Source organism: Notamacropus eugenii, chromosome 2 (genome assembly GCF_028372415.1).
Source record: "Notamacropus eugenii isolate mMacEug1 chromosome 2, mMacEug1.pri_v2, whole genome shotgun sequence".
Classification (NCBI taxonomy): Eukaryota; Metazoa; Chordata; class Mammalia; order Diprotodontia; family Macropodidae; genus Notamacropus; species Notamacropus eugenii.
This window is the reverse complement of record NC_092873.1, coordinates 515558964-515585760: the sequence shown is the minus strand read 5'-3', so window position 1 is coordinate 515585760 and position 26797 is coordinate 515558964. Positions and strand designations below refer to the sequence as shown.

Below are 26797 nucleotides of genomic sequence, written 5' to 3'. Positions count from 1 at the left end.
TGATCATTATCAGTTGGATAAAATGAGGATGGTGATGATGGTGGTGGTGAAAATGAAGAGGAGGAAGATGATGAAGATGATAATTATGGTGATGATGAAGATGAGGAAGATGATGATGGGGATAATGATGATTATGAAGAGGTGAAGGAAGATGAGGATAAAGAAGATGATGAAAATGAGGAAGAAGATGATGATGATACCTACACTATCCACCAACAAGGTGGTTGTAAGGGAAGTTTCATCAAGGCATTTTTACTAATTTCAAGGATCTGTGGTTGCATCCTTTTAGTGAAGGACTCCTGTGACTCCAATCACAACTCACTCTATGCCGTTATAAAAAGGCATTTTGGGGGTGGCCTTCTCTTCATTGATGGACAACATTTGATCAATCAGTAGTCAATATGCATTTGCTAAGTGCTTCTTGTATGCCAGGAATTATGCTAATTACTAATACACAGAAAGGTCCCTTCTACTGATGGAGATCACATGTACATGTCGGTGTCAATTTACAGTGTAAGTAGGAGGTCATCTCAGAGGAAAGGCTGGAGCAGTGGCAAGGATGGGCTTTCTGTAGAAAGTAGGCTTTCACCTGAGTGCTGAAAGAAACCAGAGATGTTAAGATGTAGAAGTGAGAAGGGCAGAGTATTCCAAGTGGAAGACACTGCCAGAATAAAGAACTAGAGATGGGAGACAGAGAATCATGTTGGAGGAACTGTCCATTCCAGTTCAGTTGATTGTAGAGTTCATGAAGGAGAGGAACTTATATGACTGGAAAGGTAGGAAAGGGCAGGTTAGAAAGAGCTTTAATCACCAGAGGACTTGATCTTGGATGTAATAGTGAAACACTGGCACTCACTGAGCAGGAGGTAGGAAGATCAGACCTATACTTCAGGAAAATCATTTTTCCAGATGAGTGGAGATGGGAGAGACTTGAGATCAAAGCAGGCTCTTGCAATATTCTAAGTGAGAGGGGATGAGGGCCTGTACCAGGATGGTGGTTGTGTGAATGTGGAGAAGGGACACACAACTGAGATGTGCTGGAGAAATCAGTTACAAGATCTAGGAACTTGAGGGTTCTATAGAATAAGGGAGAGATCAGTCACACCATCCATTCTTGGGCCTGTCCTCAGAGCCTTGAAGCCCGAGGCACTTCCATTCTACAGTGTGGCACTAAGGAAAGCAACTAGTGAAAGCCCCCTTCATTACTGAACCCCACATCTCAGAAGCAGAAGAAGAGCAGAAAACAAATGAGACATGAGTGGGCCCAGTTCTAACTGACCCCATCACTGGCCCATCTGTTTATGCTGACTTTGAGAAAAGTCTCTGGAGACTGCCCCACCCCCATCTTCTTCGTGCTTTCATCTCTCCCACTCTAGATTGGGGTCTCTGAGGCCTGGGCAGGTCCCACTGCTGCCTCGCTCATCTCCACTTGTCTCATTGATTTATGACTCCAGCTGTTCTTACCTCCAGGCCTCTCTTTCCCACCTATAATGGGGAGGCTTCTTTCTCTCTTTCCCTTTGTTTAGTGATTCCACAACTCCTCTGATCTTCCCAATCCCCACCCATCCATCCTGCCCATAGTCTTCCAACCACAGTGAAACACTCAGGGGCCTTGCAATGAGGAATACTAACCTGGAGATGGAAAGAAGCCTTGGCAATGGGATCACACCCAAACTGGGGGAGAAGGCCATGACATGTGGAGTCCCAGAAGACTTTCATTCCACTGAGGGCCATCATCATGAAAGAGGGTTGGCGATACCTCTCCAACTCCTCAGGGTCTGAAGCAGTGGATATGACTTTTAAGTACAACAGAGGATCAGCAGTACTGAGGCAGGGAGCTTATTCATTCTCTCAGGATCAGGCCAATCTGATGGCTAGGGTGCATGTTCCTTGAGAGTGGGAAATGTCTGATTCTTTGTTCTTCTATCCCAGATACCTAACTCAGGGCCTGACAAAGAGCAGACAGTTAATAAAGGTTTGTTGATTAAATAATTGCTTGTAAACTGGCACTGCTTCATTTTTTTGTCTTTGTGTCTTGGCTCCTGGCATAGTACCTGCTTAAAAATGTTTGTGCTGAGCTGAGCTGAATTGAACTGAATTGGGAAAATCAGGAAACACTTTGTGTAGGAGGCAGTGCTTTATCTGAGTCTTAAAGGAAACTTGGAAGAAGGGGATGAGGAGGGAGAGTGTTCATGAGCCAGGGTCATTCTTGGAGCCTTCTGATCTTGGTAGCCTTAGCTTCCTGCCTCTATAGCCTTCCCAAACTTGAGCCTCTTCCCCTCCCAGACTAAGCATCACAGGACTTTGTGGGAGTCAATGTGCTCCCCATGAGACAGCAATGGTGAGAGAGCATGCGAAGGGCTTGGCTGATCAGGAGCTGGCCAGTCACCCAAGGGAAACTGCATTCTATCCCTTCTCAGTGTCACTCATTGAAGGCATTAAAAGGCTATTTATGGCCACACAGAGCTGGCATTGATTTTGAAGAAGGATGGGATTGTGTTCTGCTGCAAATTTGGATTTATTGCTTATCAGTTGGGAATGGGGTGGGGAGAGGGGGTGTGGACCAAGGAATGCTCCCACTGTGGTCATAGTGCTCTGCTCTTTTCTTTCCTTCAATGAGTCTCTGTAGGTCTTAGAGCAAAAGAGACTAGTCCTATATGTTCATTTTGGGGGAAAGAGACCTTATACCAAGGCTACTTTCTGCTTTAGCCATCTGCAAGACATAGAGGAAAACTGAGGATGTGACTCAACCTTTTTGGGTTCCAAGAAGGATAGACTCATAATGTGACTTTGACCCCAAGCTTTTCTACTTAGGACATGCTTAAGTGATATCAGTCTGAGTCTTTGCCTTCCATTACAACAAGACAGAACATCAAACCTGGAAAGCAATCCAAGGCATATTGGCCCCATGGGCCCTCTCTCAATACCCAGCCTAGAATCCCCTTGGGATGACCCCTTCAACATGTCAATTGATCATCAACAAGTATTTGCCAAGCATCTACCATGTCACAAACAATGGAATACAAAGGTAAAAATGAAACAGCTTCTGCCCTCAAGGGCATTCCACTCTAATGTGATGTGGGAGACTGCAGAGACCCCAGAAAAAGTAAAGGGCAGATATCAACAGGACCATTGCAGAGTACTTCCCATCAGGAATCCCACCTGGAGCGAAGTCCCTGATTCCCCTAGAAGGTTATGACTCAATTTATGATGTAAATTCTAGGAGGGAAGGGTCCATCTCTTATCTAAATTTTGTACCCTAATGCCTGTCATACTATTCCACATATGGGAGGTGTTTGTTGTTGTGTTCGTCCTTCGTTGCCGAAGAAGACCATGACATCAGAGAAATGATGATACGACTTGCTCTTGATTTTGTTTTGAGTGAGGGAGGGCTGTGCAGGTCACCAACCTCACTTTCTCCTCCTGAGCCATCTGGATCCAGTGGCCAGATATTCATCAGGATGACTGGAGAAGGCCTTCTATGTCATTCTTTGTTTCAAGTATATTTCTTGCAAATGACATACCATTAAAAGATAATCAGGGGGTGGCCCCTTTAATAGAAAAGAAAATTTGGATGGGCATAACCTCACTTTAAGTGAGTACCTGAAAACGGGAGGTGTTTAAGCATTTGTCGAATGAATGAATGAAATGAATTAATGAATGAATGCTTTAGAGAAAAGTTAATCAACTTTGGATCTGACCCTTTTCATTAGCACAAACAAGGAGAAGAAGGGAATGGGGAAAGCTGCATTTTGGGATTCAGTAGGTCTTCCCATTTATTCCTCCCAGATCTTAGAAGGGGAGAATTGGGCAAGGCAGGAAAGGAAAGGGGAGGGGAGGAAAGCAGAGTTCTCTTCCATGTGCAACCGATTAGGTCTTGGCAGTCACGGCCTCTTTGTGTTTTATCTCTAGTCACAGAGAGTAAACTATGTACTCTGATTTTATTGAGAAATATTTCGAGGGTCAAATACAAAAAAAAATCTTCCAACAACAAGGTTTGACTTTCAATTAGCTGCCTCTTGCATAAGCAGGGTGTAGCCAGCTGTCCAGATGCCCCTCCTATAGCAGGCAGCTCCGACTTGCAAACTCCCCTAGCTCTAGCCCAGAACCACTGTTGAGGCACAGACAGAAGTAATGACAATAATTATAATAATAATAGCATTTTAGAACACCTACTACGTGCCAGTCACTGTGCTCAGTGCTTTACAAATATTATCATCCCACTTGATCATCACACCTACCCCAGAGGAGGACGTGCTGTTACCATCCCCATTTTACAGTTAAGGAAACTGAAGCAGACAGAGGTTGAGTTATTTGCCCAAGTTCGCACAGCTAGTAAATGTCTGAGGCTGGATTTGAATTCAGGACTCTTGGATGCCAAACCCAGAGCTCAATCTACATTAAGCCCTCATTTCTACCATCTTCTAAAGTCCTGGCTCATGAAGGACTTTACTCCCTCTGATCAGGTGCTGAGCACCAACTTCAGCTGGGGAATGTGAGAAGTACTGGATTCTCCCACCTTATGGTGCATCCATAGATGGAAGGAGCACTTTGCACCCGAGCCCTGTGCTAGGCTCCATGAAGGAGACCAGAGAAAGGTTTACTATGAGCTGAGCTCTGTTGGACTTCGAACCACATGGTACTCATAGATTTAGAGCTGGAAGGAAACTTAGGGATCACCCTCTCAATTGATAGATGGGGAAACTGAGGCAGGCAGAGGTGAAATGATTTGCCCAAGTTCACACTACTAGTAAATATCTGAGGCAATGGAATTCAGGCCTTCCTTACGCCAAGCCTATCCAATGTATCACCAAGCAGTGGGAATCACTGGAATGGTCTTGGAACTGGCAGGCAAGAGGTCTCAGTTTGACTCTGAGTTCAGCACCCAGTTCGCAGGATAAGTTTGGGCCAGCCATTCCCAAGTCTAATCTGTAAAGGGAATGGCTCGATCAGATGAGCTCCAAGATCTATTCTAGCTCTATTCTGAGAATCTTTAAAATCACCATCTTTGTTCTTGGGGGCCTCTGGTTGTGTTAGTCTGTGTTCCACATTCTAAAATTCAGTTTTGATATTCTGTGTATGTTCTAAGGTCCTTCTAAGCTTGGATAGTCTTGTGTTCTAAGGGTCCTCTGCATTCTGACACTCCCTGCTGTGCTCTTCTGTATCTTAACATGTTGTGTTTTAAGGTCCCTCCCAGCTTTAATAATAGATGTTCTAAGGTCCCTCCCAACTGTGACATTGTCTGTTCTAAGACTCTCAGACTCTACTCGGACAGTCTGTCCTATGATCTAGCTCAGAGACACAACAGAGAGAGGATCTGGAGTTGGGAGGACCTGAGTTCAAATCCAGCCTCAGAAGCTTACTAGTTGTGTGACCCTGAGCAAGTCACTTAACCAGTCTGCCTCAGTTTCTTCATCTGAAACATACGAATAATAATACCTTCTTCTACACAACATTATGGTGAGGATCAGATGAGATAATATTTGTAAAACACTTTGCAAAGCTTAAAGCACTCTAGAAATTCTTGTTGTTCAGTCATTTCAGTCACATCTGACTCTTTGTGGCCCCATCTGGGGTTTTCTTGGCAAAGGTACTGGAGTGGTTTACCATTTCCTTCTTTAACTCATTTTACAAATGAGGAAACTGAGGCAAACGGGGTTAATTGATTTGCCCAGGGTCACACAGGTAGCAAGTGTCTGAGACCAGATTGACGCTCAGGAAGAGCTGCCCTTGTTAGCTCTAGAAATGCTATTACTGGGGGTTTTTTTCACATTACCTGTCCTTTTTTCTCATGAAGCTCTATTGTCTGGTTATCTTCAGGCTATCAGTTCTTGGAGTCTTGTGAACCATGTACTTGGACAGGATCTGCTGGAGGCCAGTGATCAGGGCCTAAAATGGAAGAGGAGAAAGAAAGTGGGCAAGTTTCCATTTGGGAAATTGTTCAGCATTTTCAATAGTCCCCAGCTGTTCCCTGGGATCCCAGCCCATCTCTTTAACAGACATTTTCCCAACCCAGTCGTATCACTGAGTAATGGAGCACCATCTCCACAGAATCCCAAGTGTGTGGTACCCAACAGTCAGCGAAGAGACGTAGGGCATGTAAGGAGAATGGCAATGCTTTGTCCATAAGAAGTAACGTAAAAACTTGCAGCTGGCAAATCTATTATCCCCCAAAGTAGTGGCTTAAAAGCAAAAAGAACAGAGGGATAGCCTAAAAGATGTAGGTCAGAAAGACTTAAGCTGGAATCCTGCCTCAGATACTTAGTAACTGTGTGACTCTAGGCAAATCACTTAAATTCTGCCTAACTCAGTTTGTTCATCTGTAAAATGGGGACAATAATTGCTTCTCCTTCACTGGATTGTTGTGAGGATCACATGAGATAAAGTATGTGTCCCAGAGGACACCAGGGTTGAGGTCAGTTACATGTCTAGGGGTGCCCCTTGAGGATTGACGTTATCTTTCTCTAATACCATAAGCTCATCTAGGATCATGTAATAACAGAGTGAGAGGGTGATTCCCACATGTAGAGAGGGTCCTTATATGTTGAGGACACTGGAAGAGGTGACTCAAAAGAGAGCCTCTATCCCCCTTTTCCCCCCACATTTCTCCAAAAGAAACTTGCATCCCTGCCAGGAGGGTAAGCAGGAGATCCGGGTCAGAAGCTCTCCTCAGAGCAAAGGGATACAGGTTAGAAGCATACCTAGCTGCTCCCCTAAATACTGTTTGTCAGGGAATAGGATTGGGTTCCATCTAACTTTTCAACACTTTGTTGTTTGGGGGTTCAAGGAGACCCCAAGCTCCATATCCCAAACTTGACCCCTTCCTTCCCCATCAAATACCAATTCCACACTGAGCACACATAGCAAATAGCAAAGAAACCCATTTATTCAAAAATCAGAGAAGGTATCCACTGGAGCGTATATACCAAACAATACAGAATGAAGGATATTTCCCACTGGGAGTGAGATAACTCCATTCAATCAAGAGAGAAGATCCTGGATTCCATCCAAGGCCTTGAAGTCTTCAGAGTAGCAAGTGGGAATAGGGATAAGATGGGGCTTCCAGCTCCTCTCATGCCTTCCCAGAGTCTTTTCCTTCAGCCACTCCAAGCGGGGTTGGCATCTTCCATCTACTTCCTAGGAGTTAGAAGCCAGGGGCTCCCACATGATGACTCTGCAAAGGGGACTCTTCCAGCTTGAAGAGTTCTCAAAAGGACCCCCACTTGAATTCTCAAGGTAGGGCTAGCTGACAACTAAAACTTCTGCAACTTGACCCCACCCCTTAAGTAGAGCAGGGCCTTCATCATCCCTAGTAAGAGAGTCGCATACCAATGGACTTTGGGACAGCGGTTACAGCAGATATACATGTATGTATATGTGTATATGTGCATATTTTACATGGGTATGTAGTTGTATTCTCCTTCTCTCCTCTCATCTTCCTTGAAGACAAGGGCAGTGTTTTTGCCTTTGTCTCCTCAGAGCTTAGGACAATGGCAAGCACATTGTAAGTACTTAAGAAATTATTATTGATTGATCAGTTGATCTAGTCTCCAACTCTCATTCAGGTTGGCAGAAATAGGACTTCAAATTCCAAGGCAAATGAATGTTTTGAAAGACCCAAAGCTTTGTTGAATGGACGTGATGCTGCTCGTCCTCCAGTACCCACTCATATCAATTTACAAAGCTGTGAGATATGGGAAAATGTTAGCATTTTTTTGGTATGTGACCAGACCCAATTGGGCTTGTTATTCTCATTTACTGCTCTATGAATCTCTGTAATTTGCAGTACTTTAATCTTCTCCCAGAGTCCTTGGAGCTGCTTGTATATTATCATCATGATCTAACATCACCAAAATATCTTTGACTTGTTTTCTCTTTCTATTACATATACACTCTGTTCTTTGTTGTCTAAGGTCATTACTTAGAGTTCCCTGGAAGCCTAGGGTATTTAATCCCCAGACTTTGTGCCAAACCAGGACCCTGGTTGATAGAGACATTTTTGTATATATTGGACAACCGTCTTCTAAGCAGTTGCTTGATGTGACTCACAGATCTTGTTTTCTGATGAATCTGATTCAGGGATACAGTTTATTAACTTCAACAGGTTGGATTTGATTCAGTAATTCGACAAGGTGTTGTGCAAAGAGCCAAGGACACAGAGATTAAAAAATAGAAGATTCCTAAGGACCTGTCCACCTCTGAGATTCTGTGTACTCACTTAGAAAAAGAATATGTCCTCTACCTACAACAGAGGGTTCTCTGGAGGAATGTGCTTTGTGAACTATAAATTGCCATGGAAGCATCAATTCATGTCATCATTATTAGTACAGTGGTTAATGCAGAGTAAAGTCAGTCAGTTAACAAGAATTTATTAATTAACTTATGAAGTGCCTCCTGTGTGCCTGAAATTGGGCCACTTATCAAGGGAATCAGCCTTGATGCTACTATAACTCTCTGTGGGACCCTGGGCAAATCAATTCCCCAATCTGAGCCTCAGTTTCCAATGAGATCAAAGGTCTTTGATGTTATACATATGTAGCCTGCTAATTCCCATCATGCCCCCTTCAATGGTTCTAGGAGGGATCTCCATTTTAATTCTTGGGAGGCTATAATGTTTGTTTCAGGGCTCTGTCATTCAGTCTTCCCAGAAGAAGACCATAGAAAGACTTTCTATACTAAGATTTCCTTCCCATCGCCCAAGGCCATTTTTAGCCTAAGGTTTTTTTGGCTGCCCAAGAAAATGGCAGACTCACATTGAGCATGCAGTCCACCAAAAGCTCCTGGGTCTTTTGGACTTAAACTATTTTCTAGACCCACCTTTCCTAAACTTATAGAGTTGTTGATGGTGTTGGTTTAATTCATTATAAATGAGGTTAATCAATTGAGCAACTTTAGGCAAGTTTTATTAACTTCCCGATGTGTCTGAGCTAAAACCTAAACCCAGGTGTCCTGACTTCTAGTCCAGTTTTCTTTCCACGACTCCTGGTTACTGTAACGCTTGGGAGAAAGGAAGGAGAAAATCATGATAATGACTCCCACGGAGCTCCCTTGATTGACAGCAATAATAACACTAAATGCCTACACATGTGCAGGCAAGGGCCCAGGGTAGCGTTTGTTTTGAAATGTGATAACAATAGACCAAAATTAGAGTGTTCCAGAAGGGACTCAAGAGATCACCTGGTCTCAGCCCCTAGTATGACAGATGAGAAAACTGGGGATCAGAATGGGGAAGCAACATTCATAAGGTCACAAAGCAAGACAAGAGCCAGGTCTAGAACCTGAGCCTCCTGATTCCCAAAAGTGCCTTTTCCATTGAGCCTGATGGTGTCTCCCATTACTAATGATTTATTTGGACTTGACTTATCATATAAATAAGTGACTTTTCTATCTCTTTAAGTGAGCCAGTAAGTGAGGAAGAACTCAACTATAAATTCTAAGGGTCTTTGAGGTCTTCTCCTCCCACTTCCTACTTTATACTAGGATTACTTTACCCACTACAGAAATCCCAACAAGTGGTCACAAAGCAGAACGAGTTTCTTCAATGAGTAGTGAGTGATGGGCTCTCCTACTAGATAAGCTCCAAGATAAAATGTAAATTCCTTTGGTTCACTTTTAAAGTTTTTTCACCCTGACACCAACCTACCTTACTGGTACCATTTGTCTTTTAGTCCAGTCCCTTGTCACCTCTGCACCAGAGTACTTCTCTTCCTTCAAGACTCAGCTAAAACATAAGCCTCTGCAAGAAGCTGTTCCTGATTCACCCCAACTGTCCTTCCTCCCTAACTACCTTGACTTAACATTTGTATTTGTACTTATTCTATGTGCATGTATTTATCATAGGATCATAATTTTAGAGCTAGAAGGTAGAGGTTATTGAGATCATTCAATCCTCTTATTTTACAGGTGAAATAACTAGGCCCACTTACCCAAGATCATCCAGCTGGTATGTATCCAAGGTTAGATTTAAACAAATGTCTTCTTTCTGATTCTTAGTCTAGTGTCTGATCCACTATACTACACCCAGAGCTGGAAGAGAGCTCAGAGATGACTTAACTCAACCCATATTTCAACAAGAATTGACAACAGTTCAGACCAAGGGTCATCCAGCTTACCAACCGGAGATCCTTGAAGAATCATAGAATCTGCTTTAGGTAGGTGAAGATTGCTCTCCTCTATCCTCCCCCTCCCCCAGCCTCTTCCACCCCACCCCCACACATACCCAAGTCTTTACTTCTCCAACCTAAACAGTTCATTACATACAAGCAACCAAAAGAAAGCTTGTACGTAGACAGAAGAGCTGTTTTGTTCTCTGTTTGCTATTTACTGTTTTATTATCTGAGGTTGTCCAGGTCCTGGCCTTAATATGCTTAATATCCTTAATATGCTCCACAGGAAATTAGAGTGAAATACTCCCATGTTCTCTAAACTAGGTGTTCTGGGGAGAAGGCAATCATGCTGTTAAAGAACTACTCTCTTTCAAACTCCACCTCCATGCCATCCAGTCATGAGTGTAGGAAGGAGTTAGAGAGATGCAATTGCCCCCCATTCCCATTTGGGACCTTGAGCTGCATTTTCACAAAGGACATGAGGCCACTTGATGAGGCAGATCCCACTGAAGAAATACCTACATTTATTTGAAAGAGAGTGGAACAAAAATATTTAATGAGGCATAACAAGTACATGGACATTCAGGGAAATGTCTCCCTCAGTACAAACTTTAAACTGCATCCAAAATGCAATATAAATTGGGAATATAATTATTCATAGTAACCCTAGAGATATAGGATAGGTAGGTGTTCTTACAAATAGCATAGAATGAGATGATTTCTCCTAGACCCGACTTGGCCTGACAACACAAGACCATGCAGATTTACCACCTCTTAGCAGAGACAGACAGATGGACAAATGGACAGTCAGAAATAGAAATAGAGACAGAGGAAGACAAATAGACCCAGTAACAAACAGATTGGAGACAGAGACTTGCTGAGATGGTGCCTTATTAGTGCTTAGCACAATATTTGACATATATTAAACACTTAATGCATGTTTTTAGTCTGTTAGCCTATCTTCCATGAATGGGTGGAAGGAGAAATGAAGAAGAGAATTTCTTCTTACTGTTCTATCCTCCAGGAAGAAGGTAGAAGAGACACAAAGGACTAACTTCCAGAAGACCAAGACACCTTTTTAGCTCTATTTACCTCTTTGGTCAGGTCACATGTGTTTAACTTCCTTTTGGCTAAAACCTGCTTCTTCATACCTCCCAAGAATTCAAGTCAGCATCATAACATCTACCTTTCCAGTTATTTGCCCTCTAAGAAGGACAGGAGAGAAGTTCCACTTCCCCCTTCTCAGGTGAATCAAGGAGGTCCTATCCTACTCACAACAGAAAGCTACCTTCTCTTTCCAGTTACAGTGTTTGTTGATACTCACTTGCCTGAGAACATCAACAGTATATCTCACATTTATGATGGGTTTTTCAGGTCCTAAAGAATTTTCCTTACAGGAGGGAGGCAGGGTCTGATATGTCTAAGATGATACAAAAGGAGATGAAATAATTGGCTTACAAGTGACAAGAACCCAGGACTTCTGATAATAAGTCTAATACTCTTTATTAAAAAAATTCTTTGTTATTATGAAGATAACGATCATTAACAAACATAATATGTCAATATATAAAGAACAAAAAAGGGAATTTTATGAGAAACAACTTCTGTTATATAGTTTTTAAGGATGTATATATGTAGTTTCATATATTTGCATACATACATATATACACATATACACATGTGTATATATATATATGTATATCATGGTCTTTGTCTCCCTTCTCGCTCTCTCTTCCCATCCCTCTGTCGCTTTGTTTCTATCTCTTTGTCTCTGTTTCTATTTCTGTCTTTCTGCCTTTGTTGCTCTCTGTTTCTATCTCTGTGTCTTTGCATCCCTGTCTCTCCTCTTTTCTTCTGTCTCTCTCCCTAATGCCTTTCTCTGCTTCCTCCCTCACTTCCCCCCACCCCCCAAAAAATCTAGCCAGTCTGCATTGTCTTGCATTTAGTAAGCTCATTTGGGTCTAGGAGAAGTAATCTCATTTTATCCTATCTATAGGATGACTATGTTGTATCTAACAGTTAATATTAATAATCATGCTCTTAATTTATATTGCATTTCATGTGGATGTGCAACTGTGTTCATACAAAATATATACACTATATAGCTCTCTACATAGCTACATGCACACCAATAGATCTACATTTGTATGGCAAGATAGTAGCAAAATATTTTTCTGAGGTCCTTTCTGGCACTGGGCATCCATCCATGAGATGACTTCTTGGTTTCCTGATCTCCAAGTCCGTGGTATCTAGTTCTCTGAGGACAAGCCTTTCCAAACTTAACTGGTCTCCTCCTTGGACAGACCAACAGTCTACACTCCAAGCCTTTTCAGCTTAGTGGAACCTGCTGCAGTTTGGTCTCCAGTGCCATGATGGGGCATCAGAGGAGAGCATTAATGGAGCTCCTTGTCGACTGCAGGCAATTGATCAGCATTTGTTGGGTTGAATGTAAGTGACTATTTCTTTGCCAGCAGCATCTGTTTCTGCCTAAGGAGTCATTTTCCCCCCACTTCGTGCTGCAAGACAGGTTTATATTCTAATCGTTTGACTGCTTGGAACTTTGCCGACATTTTCCTTACAATTCGATCCCAATTGTTTCCCATTTGTATGACACCTAATAACTCCTCTCTCTTTCCTCATCTCCAATGTGACTCAGTCATGGCAGCTCTGGCCCTAGTTGCCTAGCAATGAAGGTCTGGAGGTGATTCAGTCCATCCCCTTGAGCAGCACTCTCTCTGCTTTGAGTCTTCTCTAATTTACCTACAGAGGTGTCAGGCTTTGGGCAGCCATGCACTTCCTGAAAAAAAAAGCCTTGTAAAGCAGTTTACTGCAAAGCAGACCCAGTTTTCCCACAGAAATCGTGCAGTTATGGTCAGTGATGTCTCTGAGCAAACGACCAGCACAAATAAATCACAAACTTGACCAACGATGCTTTCTAATACCAAGGATGTCACAGCTACAAACTTCTGAGAGCAGCAGTCAAATCTTCTAGAAGGGGGTCAAATGCAGAAAAATGAGACTTAGAATGGGAAAACAGAGAAAGGACTTATCCAAGGTCAGACAACCAATACACAGCAAAGCTAAGACTTGAAGCTAGTTTTACCATCAATTATATAGAAGGAAAGATTTGGGGGAAGAAAAGGGAATACACATTTATGTAATGCCTACACCGTTCCAGGTGCTGAGCTAAACACTTTGCAAACAGTATTTAATTTGATCCTCACATCAACCCTGGGAAGTGGGTACTGTTATTATCCCTATTTTACAGTTGAGGAAACTGAGGCAAGCTGAGGTGAAGTGATTTGCCCAGGGTTACACAGCTATTAAGTGTCTGAGGCTGGATTTGAATTCCAATTTTCCTGACTCCAGGACAACACAGAGGATAGGGTAAGTGGATAGAGTGTCAAGCCTGGAATCAGGAACACTCATCTTCATAAATTCAAATATGGCCTCAGATAGTTACTAGCTATGGAACCCTGGGCAAGTCTCTTAACCCTGGTTGCCTCAGTTTCTTCATCTGTAAAATGAGCTGGAGAAGGAAATGACAAACTAGTCTAGTATGTTTGCCAAAAAAATCCCAAATGGGGTCACAAAGAATAAAACATAACCGAACAACTCCCTGACTCCAGGGCCAATACTCTGTCTAATATACCACCTAGAAGCTGCAGGGTGATATAATAACCATCTTCAGGTACTTGAAGGACTATGGTGTGTAAGAGGGATTCAACTTTTCTTCTGTTTGTTACCAGAGAGCAGAATGAAGAGAACATTTTCTTAAAAGGCAAATTTAAGCATGATGGAAGGAAGTACTTCTTAACAATTAGAGCTGATTTAAAAAATTAAAAAAGTCATAAACTATCTCAGAAGGTAGTAGGACACCCCTCCTTGAAGATCTTTCAGATGAGGCTGATCACCTGTTGATATGTTGCAGATGTCACTGGGTCCCCACTAGGGGCCCAGGCCTTCAAGCACACACTGTATATTCTGCCTAGTGCCTGCCCACAAGGAGACCTGGGGAGTCTACTTCAGGAAATGTGCAATGATGTGTGATGGAGGGCCCCCCTCTTCCACTTCAGAGCATATGCAGGTATTTTAAGACTGTTTCCTGTCTCTTACTTAAAATGGATGCTGAACCAGTTTGAGTTTGCATACCAAATCACTGATGGAGAAACTCAACTTTCTCCATTTATTGACAGAGATCAAATGAAGAGGAAGAAACTCAGTGGTTCTTGGGTGGAGACAGAAGTAATAGCAGTAGCAGGGGAGGAGGGGTACTACTGTGGTTAACTTATCTCCTCATCTAGCAGCCATGTGGCCAGGAATCCATGGTATCTGTATTTCTTCTGTTACTGCTGTGTCTAATCTTTTTTGCTCTTAGATGTGTATCTGAGATGGAATGGGCCTTGGGAGGAAAGACAGGTTCTAGGAACCTAGCTGCCACTAGATATGGTGTTGGAAGAGTGAGCACAGAGCCTACTTCCATAGAGAGGCCAGGGTAGTTTTATTCTTCATGCTGCTTCTGTGCTCCATCATACCAGGAACACCAAATATATCTACAGCCTGTGTATCATATGAAAATATAGAGTTGGACCATAAGACATATTTGACCTAAAACTGAGGTTGGTCAGGGGCCCAGTGATGAAGACACTCACTGAGAAATCAGAGGAAAATAACAGTGAAGAGCATCCTGAACCCCCAGGATAGGGAAATTCCCCTGGGAAGTCCTCCATCCTTCTGAGGAAGATGTGCCTGCCAAGGACGTTGGCAGCAAAGAGATCTGGTAAGAACAGTGAGATCCCTTTTGATCCTGAGTTTCTGGCCAGGCAGAAAGGCTAGTCATGGAAGTCTAGGTTGTGCCAGTTTATGAAATGTGAAAGACAGTAGGAAGCTGCCAGATGATCATCGAGGCAGAGCTGGGAACCATGCAAAGGATCATTCAATCTATCTCATTTGGAAGGTAGAGAAACAGAGATTCAGAGAGATACAGTGACTCCATTCATAATCAATCAGTGAAATCAGTGTTGAGCTCTAGCCAGCCAGGGTAAAGAGAGAGTTTCCTGGAACTCTCCATCCTCCTGAGCCCTTCACCCAATAACCTGGACCTGGAAAAAAACCTCACATTTATAAAGCACTTGAAGATTTACTGCAGGCTTTCTCCACAACAGACCAGCAAGGCAGATTTTTCCATAATTAGAACTGGTATTTCGTTGGAGTCAGGAACTCCCAGAGAATAAATTCCCTCCACCAATGCAATTTTATGGCCCCTTTTCTACAAACAATTATCTTAGACAGGTGTCTACGAAGCAAAGATGTTAAGTGACTCGCCCAGGATGACAACCAAAATGTCAGAGAAAGAGTTGAGCCCAGGTCTTCCTAGCATTGAGGCTCCCAATTATCAGGCAGGAGGATAATAGAAAGATTCCTCTATCCACCATGCCAAGGTGCTGCTATGAGACAGATATTGTTCCTTGTCCCTCATTTTTGAAGAGGACCAGTAACATTACAAGGTAATGTCTTGACTTGTTTGTGAGTTGGATTTAAGTGAGGTAGATTTGCACAGTCATTGACCTCACTCTCTCTCTCCTAGAGTCTTCAAAGTCCAATGGCCAGATGAAAGTAGGTTGACTGGCAATGACCCAGGATGACCTTTGTGTCTTCAATGCCTGACCAAGCTCTAAGCACTCCACAGTATCTGCTTCGGTCACCTTCATGGCCTCTGGGATAAATTGTTCTCATCTGCCCATTCCACTGGGGAAAGTCTTCACATGCTCTGGGTAGACACCCTCCCTAGTCCACCAATGGGTTTGAGGCTCTTCAGTTACCCTCAAGATGTAGATAATTGGCATAATGAATAGAACCCTGGACTTGGAGCCAGAAAGATCTGGGTGCAAATCCTGCTTCAAGAATTTGCTAGCTGTATGACCCCAGGCAAGATTTAATGTATCTCAACTTCAGGTTCCTGAGTTGTGCAATGGCACCTCCTTTACAAGGTTGTTGTAAGGTTTGAATGAAATTTGGATATCTCATTTGAGATATGGAAATGAGATATGGAATATTCCATATGGGCAATTCAACGAGATATGGAATATCTCACTTGAGATACAGAATGACATATGGAATATGGAATTTTCAATGAGATGTGGAAAGAGGTTAACAAATCTTAAAGCACTCTACAAAGGCTAGATATTTGCATTATTATTAAATGTTCAACAACACAGAGCCAAGTAAAATCCCTGAGGCATTGTGGGAAGTCAGTTATTGTGCTGAGTCAGAATAAGGGACAACATTTGAAAACCTTGAGTACATGGCAGTCATCTAAGATGGTGGTGTGCGTGCTGTGGTGTTTGTGCTCACTGATTCCTGAATATGTGGCAGGTAGCCTGCATAAAATGGTGGTGTCATGTTCAAGAACCCCATCTCTTCTTTTGAAATGTGAACCAATCAAAATATTTAGGAAGGAGCTGAGGCAGCATTACTCTCATGCCCTCGTGATTGCACGATCCAATCAAAATACCTTTGCCCTTATACAGAATACTCTCACTTCTGTCTATAAAAAGCTAGGCACAGCTGGAATTGAACTGGCCTGCCCAACAATTTTCTGCCATATTGAATAAACTCTTTAGTCAGAGCAAAGGTTTGAATGAGGATTTCTTTTGAGTAAAGTTTTCAACTTCAACCAAGCAGTTACAATTTTACAGAGGCATGTAGAGAGGCCAATTAACAAAGGTGTGCAGTTAAGAAAGGATACCCTTACCAGAGTGACCCTGGATGAACTGAGTCAAGGGAGGGGCCCTTGAGTTTTGCTCAAAAAGAATAGTGAACTCAACCAAGCTGAGAGCCTGGAGGAGTGCAGCAGGGACTAGGGCAGAGGACTCACTAGATGAGGGGTGTTGGACTCTGGAGAAGTAAATCTTCGGTGGCACCTAATCCAATCCCACTGTACCAGAGAGTCCAATGGCCCAGTTCTGTGTCTAATCCCACTTCTGACACCACTTTATGTCAACTGGATGGAACCAGCCTCTAAACTATGGGTGGCCAGAACTGAACAAGGCAGCCTAGAGACAGAAGAATGAGGAATCAAACAGAAGTTTAATTTCAAAGTGAGGGAAACAATTTACAAGCAAGGACGGAGATCAAACACATATACCAGAGCCCTCTCAATTCTTATACCTATGCCTACACAGTGTAGTCCTGACAAGGAGGGAGAACAGCCAGCAACAATGGGACAAGTGTGATTCAGAGCAGGATTTCATGACCAGAAATAATTCTTACACTTTGCTGAGATCATCCAAAGGGTGAGAGCAAAGGATTGTTGTTATGCCAAGCTCAGGGCATAGCCTGCTTACTGGGCCTTAGCTCTGGAAAAAGCGTCTCCTAATATTTTGACACTTTTAACAGCATCCCATGAGACACTTACCAAAACACAGCAAAATATCAATGACCTCATTCTGCTCCTTTCTTTCAACCACTTTCAAATCCATCAGATTGTGTGAGAATAATATGAGAAACCTTATCAAATGCTTTGCAAAAATCCAAATGAACCACAGCTATGGCTTTCCCTTGTTTTATAACCCCTATTTAAAAAGAAAATGGCATTCGTCTTCATAACTTGTCTTTAATGAAGCCATGTTGGCCCACTTGGATCCCAGCTTCCTTTTCTATATGTTCCCTAACCATCCTCTTCATACATGACTCCCAAATCATAGATAAAATGTGCTTAGTTTTAGCATTAAAGTTCAAGATTAAAAGCCAAGGGACCTGGGTGTTAGTTCTGACTTTACTACTACCTAGCTGCATGTTCTTGGACCTCTTCCATTCTCCAGATCTCAATATCCATATTTGTAAAATAAAAGGGTTAGGCTAGATGAACTCTAACATGCCTTGGATTTCTGAAGTCCTGTGGTCCAATATTCTAGGTTCTATTCTATGTTTCCAGTACTAACAGTCTCTGGTCTCATTTTCTACATTCTCCAGTCCTTCCAATTTCCAACACTCTTGGGTGCTACTATTCTGTTTTAAGAATCTTTCTCGTTCTTAAATTCTGTTCTCACATTCTGTGTGCTAAAGACCCCTCTGTCTCTACAATACTTCATTTTGTTTTCTCACAACCTAGGTTCTAAGGCCCTACTAGCTCTAATATGCTCCATTTTGTTTCTTATGTTTTAAGGACTCCTTTAGCTCTAACAGGGCAGCTAGGGGGAGCCATAGTCCATAGAGCACCAGATCTAGAGTCATCTTCCTAAGTTCAAATCTGGCCTCAGACACTTATTAGCTGTGTGACCCAGGGAAAGTCTGTTTGCCTCAGTTTCTTCATCTGTAAAATGAGCTAGAGAAGAAAATGGCAAACCACTCCAATATCTTTGCCAAGAAAACCCCAAATAGAGTCACCAAGAGTCAGACTGATTGAACTGATAAATGTCTAGGGCTAACATCTTGCCTCCTGTGTTCTAAGGGCCCTTCCAGCTCTGCCATTCTCTTTTCTATACTCTCCTTTCCAGGGTCCCTTCTAGCTCCCACAACCTGTGGGTCATCCCCCAATTTTAAGGTTACCTTCTCCTGAGTAAGCCATTATTTTCAAAGGGGAACGGTAACCTCAATGTTCAGGTCCAGGTCCCTAAACCTTTGCTACAGAGATGTGAAGTCTGGGAGGGAAGAGGAAGGGAGAGTCCAAAGGGAATAGCAAGCAGAGATATCATTTTAAACTAAACCGTTTGCCAACACTTTTTTTTAATTCACATGAATTAGGCCATGGGCTAAAGTCCGCCCTTTAAATGGGATTTATATGGTCGTAATCTTGTTTTATGTGAGGGGAAAGGCCAGCTCCCTGTGGTTTTTCTGTATTTTCATATTGACATAATTCAAACAATATGAAGGCTCAGCTCACTCGAGTTTCCAAGGTAGAGGGAAGCTGTGGCCAGTGAGGCTCCAGTTGACTGTCCATGGCACCGCATTGAGTGCAGTGGTTATCCCCATTTTTCAGACAAAAATGGGAGGTTTATTGAGGTGGAAAGACATGCCCAGGGCCACATAGCCAGTAAGCATTTGAGGCAGGATTTGAATTCAGTTCTCTCCTGATGCCAACCTCTGGGCCAACAAAGAAGAAGGCAGCATGGAAGATGCAGGAAGACCTGGGGGAAACCAAAGCCTCATCTCATCCAGAGGGAGGAAGGGACCTGGGGTAACTTCATTCAGGCCCTCCTTTGACAGTTACAGGAACTGAGATTAAGACCGAGGAAGTGACGTGTCCAAGATCACATCGTGATGATGGGAGGCCAGCTCAACATTCAGTGCTCAGTTGTCCTTCAGACCTGGCTGCCTCTGAGAGGGAGTCTCTGGTCACCATTCTCTAGGATCTGTACCCAGCCTCCCTTTTCAGCCTTGGTTATAGCTCTTCCACCCCACAAACATAGTAAAAAAAACTAGGACTTTATGGTCACAAGACATTTTTGGAACTATTGTCTCATTTGAGCTTCACAGCAGCCCAGCACATGGGAGGCAAGTTGGCCATTCCTCTTCCCATTTTGTAGATAGAGAAATAGTCTTTGATTCAGAAGTTCTCATGTGATACAAAAGACCCAGACAGACCCTGATGGGATTCTCACTTCCCTGAATCCTTGTTCCTCACTCAGGTAACCTGGCAACTTCATCACCTGAAACAACCCAGGCTCTTGTCACTGAATCCCTTTGCAAGCAAATGGTTCATTAGGTCCAAAGGGTAAGCAGATTTGTGTAAAGGTCAACAAAAAATTAATACGACTTTTTCAGACATCACAAAAGTTTACAATGACGAAAGTCAACAACGAGCAATGCTGCTCAGAAGAGAGAGTTGAGTATCCACCTCTGGAGCCTAAATCACAGTCATATTCTAGGTAAACTTCTAGAAGACTCTATCTTTAGAGTGGTTTCTTAGCACATGGATCCTATCACCTGCTTCCAGGGTTGCTTCCCACCATTGCTGCTATCTGTGTGTGCCTAGTGGCTCACTTGATTGGAGTGTAAATCTCTGTAACTCCCAGTAGAATGGGAGGATCACCACTGAGTGTCCCATTTTGCCTCACATCCTGTGCCTCATCCCATAATTCCATTGAACTCTATTCATAGTTCCCTAACAAACGAAGTTGGACTTCTTCTGCCATTCTGCTCAGTGTCCCATCCTCCATGTTGTGTCTCTTGCGATTCTCGGCTCCCCACAGATGGTGTTAATTATTCCTTTTCCTAGGAAACCAGATCTCCATCACATACTCCAAAAGAGAAAAGTTCTTCCTAGTTCCCAGCATGGTACATTCTGTTACCAATCAAAACAGTTTTATGATTTGTCTTTATATCCCAGCACTCCACACAGAGCCTGGGACACAGTAGGCACTTAATTTTGTTCTTCTCGTTCTGTTGTTTTTCAGTCATGTCCAACTCTTCGTGACCCCATTTGACATTTTCTTGGCAGAGATACTGCAGTGCTTTGCCATGTTCTTCTGCAGCTCATTTTACAGATGAGGAAACTAAACCAAACAGAGTTAAGTGACTTGCCCAGAGTCACACAGCTAGTAAGTATCTGAGGCTGGATTTGAACTCAGGAAGAAGAGTCTTCTGGTCACTAGGCCCAAATCTTTATCTACTTCTCTACCTAACTACCCTAGGCACTTACGAAATGCTGATTGACTGATCTTCAGATCAGTGTTCTCCTTTCTTAAGCCTTCCTATATCCTTTCGAGGGTAAAAATACCCTACCTCTTACAACTTGCAAGTCAGTCTTCCACCCCCATGATGGGTTAGGTGATTCTGCAGTTCTTTCTCACGCAGCCCCCCAGGGAAGGGGCACACTTCCTAGTAATGTTTGCCCCTCTCACTGAGGTAGCCCCTGGTTTTCTCCATTGCTGTCACTTCAGATCAAGTAACAACTAGAAGTCTAGTTGCCCATTACTCAAAAGATCCAAAGTGGTTTCCCAGTCTCTTTAAGGGTGGGGGGCAGAGGGCAGCAGAAGGGGTGGAACTGAAGCATCAAACCCCTTCCTGGTTTTGTCATGAGTGAGTACCAGGGAGAATTAAAATTTTACTATCTCAGCTACTAATATTTTGCAGATGTTGTTATATGTCATCCATCAGTGGCACATTCCATCTCCAAAGACCCAAAGATGAGCAGTGCATCATGGGAAACAGAGAGGCGCATGTTGGCTGTAAGCAGGTGCCACCATGGAACCAAGGAGGAAATCAACCAAAGTAGGAGCCAAGGACATTGTCAAGATGGGGTGGTCAAGAAGTCAAAATTTTCTACAAGGGAGTCCTATTGAAAATGAAGAGTGAAGAGGAAAGTTGCCCCTGTATATCTGGGCCTGGAGTCAGGATGACCTACATTCAAATCTGGCCCTAGAAACTTACTAATTATGTGACCCTGGGCAAGTCACTTAACCCTATTTGCCTCAGTATCCTCATCTATAAAATGAGCTAGAGAAGGAAATGGGAAACCAATTCAGTATCTTGGCCAAGAAAATTCCAAATGGGATCACGAAGAGTCGGACACAACTGAAATCAGCTGAACTGCGAGCTATCAAGCACAAAGTCTCTACAGTATTAGATGGAGACGTGTTTTGGGCATTTGCATCCCCAGTACTCAGCACAGTGTACAACACTTCATTAGCATTTTATAAATGTTTGTTGTTTGAGCAATTGATCTAATTAAAACTTGTTAAGAATGAGAGCTGTTCTACTATGGAACAGAACATTTTGTAAGGTAGTGAGCCCTCTGTCACCTCAACTTTTTTATCTGGGGTACTAGAGTAGGTCTAGAAAGCAGTTAAGGGGTGAAGCAGATAGAGCACTAACCCCTGACTCAGAAACACCTGAATTCCAATCCAGTCTCAGACATTTACTAGCTGTGTGGCCCTGAGCAAATCACTTAGCCTCTGTCTGACTCAGTTTCCTCAGCTGTAAAATGGGGGTAATAATAACACCTTTCTCCAAGGGTTATTGTGAAGATCAAATGAGATAATATTTGTAAAATGCTTAGCACAGTGCCTGGCATATAGTAGGTGTTTAATAAATGTGTGTGTCCCCCCCTTCCCTTAGGGATGGAATTCATGAGCTAGATCAAGGTTGGATTTGATGGATTAATTCAATGTCTCCTCCCAACACAGAGTGATGGACTCTTAAAATCATGGGGTCGATTATTCTATTACTTTATGATGCTATAAATGTGTCAACAGGCAGCCCCAGAGGAGGGCAAGCCTGCTGTGTGTTGCCTCTACTTCTCAGGAGGGGAAAGGATTTGGGGGGGATGGAGTGCAAAGAAGAAGTGGTGGGTCACTGCGTGGCCACCCACATGGCGCATTCCGCAATGCCCAAAAGAGTCAAGTCCAGAAATATGTTCACTTCCCTACAATAATATTAACAATTATAATAACTCTTCCATACATCAACACCTCAAGGAGCCCTCCCCTCAACAATACAGATGGAAGCCCTGCTGTGACTTGGTGTATGGCCTTTGAGAATTAGTGCAGCCAAGAAATTCATCACCCCACAAACAACCTGGCAGTAGGCTAACTAGGAACTTGGATAGGTCCTTGGACAACAGGTCCACTTCTCCCATGTGGGCAACCCTTCCAGACTATGGATTCTACCAGCAAAGCCCTCAGGAACCCCATGAGCTAGAACCTCTCCCAGAACAAGAAGGCTAATCTAATCTCTTTTGTACATGGCAGACAAGTCAACAAATATTGTTTAAGTAGTTAATAATCATGCCACATATCATGTTGAGTCAAATTAACAAGGTTTATTGGGAACTTGCTGTATGCCAAGTACTACACTATGTTCTAGGGATGCAAAGAAAGTCCTTTAAAAGGAAGATTTAGAAACAAGGGGCAGAAGTTACAGAAGGACAGATTTCCATTTGCTTTAAGGGAAATCTTCCTTAGGATGAGAACAGTCTAAAATTGGAATGGAATGTCAAGGGTGCTGAGCTCCCTGGCACAGAAGATCCCAAGAAAAGGCAAGGTAACCACTTAGGAGGAATTTCGTAGTAGGGATTCAAGTTCACTGTAGACTGGTAGACCTCTGAGGCCATATGAAATTGTGATTTTATGGTAACAGCACAGTTTTGAAGATGGGAGACGAATTTGCAAATGGTGACAGTAATATAAAATAGTGAAGACAGAAAGAGAAGGTTTATTGGAGAAGAATATAAGCTTGGCTTTACACATAGTGACTTTTAGGTGCCCGTGGAGATACAAATGGGAAAGCCCTCTAGGCAACTGAAGATGTGTATCTAAAGCTCAAGAGAGAGGTAAGGGCTGGAAATGTAACTTCAGCAGCATCTGCATGGAGGTAATAGCTGAAATCCTGGGAAAAGTAAAATTTCCAAGAGAGAAAGAATAGGGAATGATCTGCACCTCATTCCTGCCTTTATGTATCTACTCTTCCTGTTCTTCCAATTAAGACCATCCTTTATAGCCAGTCAACAAACACCATTAAGCACCTACTATGTGCCCAACATTGTGATAAGACAAAAAAAAAAAGAAATGTCACCTTCTGAAAGAAGTTTTTCGTGGTCCCCATATATATTAGTGTCTCTCCTCTGAGATGACTGCCAGTTTAACCTGCATGCATCTTTTCTGTGCATATTTTTTTTCATCTGATCTTCTGATTCAATTAATTGTGAGATCCTTGAGGGTAGAAACTGTTTTTACTTTCCACTGTATCCCCAGGGATTAACACAATTCCTGGTACATAGAAAGGCTTAATAACTGCTTGTGGACTGACCAACTAAGACAGGTCTGTGACCTCAAAGAACTTATATTTCTATAAACATGTACAAAATAGGTACAAAATTAATACGAGCTAGTTTGGGGAGAGGAAGCACTAATTTCCGGGGGCATAAGAAAAGCCTTAATGTAGAAAGTGATTCTTGAGTAGTCTTGATGGAAACCAAGGATTCTAAGAAGCAGAGATGAGGAATGAGTTCATTCCAGGCATAGAGATGGAAGGTCCAGTGACCATGTGTGTGAATACAGCAAGTACACCAGGATGATTGGATTTCATAAAGGAAAGAGGAGAGTAAAGGGTAAGAAGAATGGAAAGGCAGGAAGGGTCCTGGTTGTGAAGAGCTTTAAATGCCAAACAAAGCACTTTAGACTTCATCCTGAAAGTAAGAAGGAAGTTGTTGTAAAGAGGAGTAACATGATCAGTCCTACATTTTAAGAGAATGAGTTTGTCACCTTAGTGGAAAATTGAATGAGGAGAAACTTGAGCCAAGACAACAAAGATAGGAGTCTTCTGTGACTAGCCAGGAAAGAGTTAATAAAGGACTAAACTATGGTAGAAGCTATAGGAACAGAGAGAGGGGGGCAAATGATTGCATATGTGGGGCAAGGAAGAGGGAGAAATCAAGGATGACACCTAGATCACACCTGAGGAATGGGAGGATAGTGGTGACCTCAAACAGTTATTGTCTTTCATTTTTGAAGAGTACCCAAATGACATCACGACGATAAAGTGAAGTTTCAGTGTGTTCGACGGTGGCTGATCAGAAGAATACGAGCTCAGAATGTTCTACCACAGATTGGGCACAGATATGAATATTTGGGGTAGATACTCCGAATTTGCACATCCTGTGTTTACTTTGTGTTGTCTCAATTCTGCTTAGCTCATCAGCACCCTTTCTGATGTGGGCACACCATGCTGAGCAGTCCTGTGCCAGTGTCTCCCATGTTTCACAGTCAAATCCAAAGTTCTTGAGAGAGACCTTGACGGTGTCCTTGTATCATTTCTTCTGGCTACCATGTGATCACCTGCCCCATGCAATTCTCCATAAAGTAGTATTTTTGGCAAGAGTATGTTTTGCATTTGAACAACGTGGCCAGCCCATCAGAGTTGCACTCTCTGAAGCATAGTTTGAATACTTGGCAGTTCAGCTCGAGCAAGGACTTCAGTGTCTGGTACCTTATCCTCAGAATCTTCCTAAGACCGTTCAAATGGAAGCAATTCAGTTTCGAGGCATGGCATTGGTAGGCTGTCCATGTTTCACAAGCATACAACAATAAGGTCAGCACAACGGCTCTGTAGACCTTCACTTTGGTAGTCAGTCTAATACCTCTTCTCTCTCAAACTTTTCTTTGGAGCCTCCCAAACACTGAGCTATCTCTGGCAATGCATGCATCAACCTCATTGTCAATGTGTACATCCCTGGAAAGTACACTGCCAAGGTAAGTGAACTTATCCACAATACTCAAAACTTCTCCCTTTGCTGTAATCAGTGGTTCCACATATGAATGGTGCGGTGGTGGCTGATGGAGCACCTGTGTTTTCTTGATGTTAATTATTAGGCCAAAATTAGAACAGGTGGCAGAGAATTGATCCATACTCTGTTGCATCTCAGCTTCAGAGGCTGCACTGAGTGCACAATCATCTGCAAACAGAAAATCATGCGTGGACACTCCTTCCATTTTGGTGTTGGTTTCCTATCAGTGCAGTAGCTGACCTTGATGCCACGTTCATCCTCATAGAAAATATTTGACAAGGTGGCTGAAAACATCATGCTAAAAAGCATGGAAACGAGCACACAGCCCTGTTTCACTCCACTGGTGACTGGGAAGGCACAAGAGCACTGTCCACTATACAAAAACCTGGCAAACATGCCATCATGAAATTGACATAGAATACTGATGAACTTCTCCGGGCAGCCAAATTTTGACATAATTTTCCATAAGCCCTCAAAACTAACAGTGTCAAAGGCCTTGGTCAGATTTACAAAGATTGTGTACGGACCTCTATTCTGCTCCTGGCATTTCTCCTGGAGTTGTTGGGCAGCAAACACCATATTGACTGTTCCTCGGCCTTTTCTGAAGCCACACTGGCTCTTAGGTATATGACCATCTTCCAGATGAAGGATCAAGCTATTAAGGAGGACTCTGGCAAGAACCTCAAATAAAGACCTCAAATAAAGAAGTCTGAAAGAGGGAGCTTTGCGGAGGAAGATTCTGAGTTCAGTTTTGGACAGGTTATGTTTGACATGTATCAAAGACATCCAAGATGTCTAAGAGGCAGGAAGTAATTTGGGACTGGAGTTCAGGAGAGAGACTAGAAGTAGTTTTTGATCAGGGAGTCATCAGTGCAGATATGACCATTGAACCTATGGGACTTGTTGAGGTCATCAGGTGAGTTTCCCCAATCCTTTCTCCACATAATCTCCCAATCAACTGAAGGAACATCAAAAGTCCTTAGCCTTTCCACAAAGCCTGCCCTGATGACTCCAGTTGTTATTAATTTCTGCCTCTAATAGCTACTTTTGCACCCCCTCTCTCTCTGTCTCTCTCTGTCTCCGTCTGTCTGTCTGTCTGTCTGTCTGTCTCTCTCTCTCTCTCTCTCTCTCTCCGTGTGTGTGTGTGTGTGTGTGTGTGTGTGTGTGCTACATGTAAGGGGTGTAGTCTCTGAATGAATGCATCTCCAAGTTTTGATAAGCCAGGGGTTCTGAACTTTGTGTCCTAGACCCATTGGTTACTTTGGCAAACCCTACAGACCCCTTCTCAGAATCATGTTCTTAACAGTATAAAATAAAATACACAGGATTACAAAGGAGACCAATTATATAGAAATAAAAATATAATTTTTCCAATCCAAGTTTGTGAAATCTATCCATAGACTTTTTGGGGATCCATGGATCCCAGATTAATGACCCCTACTCTAAGTGGTATTTCCTAGATTTC

General features: G+C 42.8%; 1 long non-coding RNA gene across 2 annotated transcripts in view; it reads right to left on the bottom strand.

Annotated features, from left to right (window-relative positions):
- The window catches only part of LOC140530204 (uncharacterized), a 67023-nt gene that overhangs the window by 5791 nt on the left and 34435 nt on the right, over positions 1 to 26797 (bottom strand). For both annotated transcript variants that reach the window (XR_011975845.1, XR_011975844.1), the window contains exons 2-3: positions 5777 to 5889; positions 1633 to 1948 (exon numbers count right to left, since the gene is read on the bottom strand). This is a non-coding gene — a long non-coding RNA (uncharacterized lncRNA). The remainder of the gene's footprint in view (positions 1 to 1632; positions 1949 to 5776; positions 5890 to 26797) is intronic.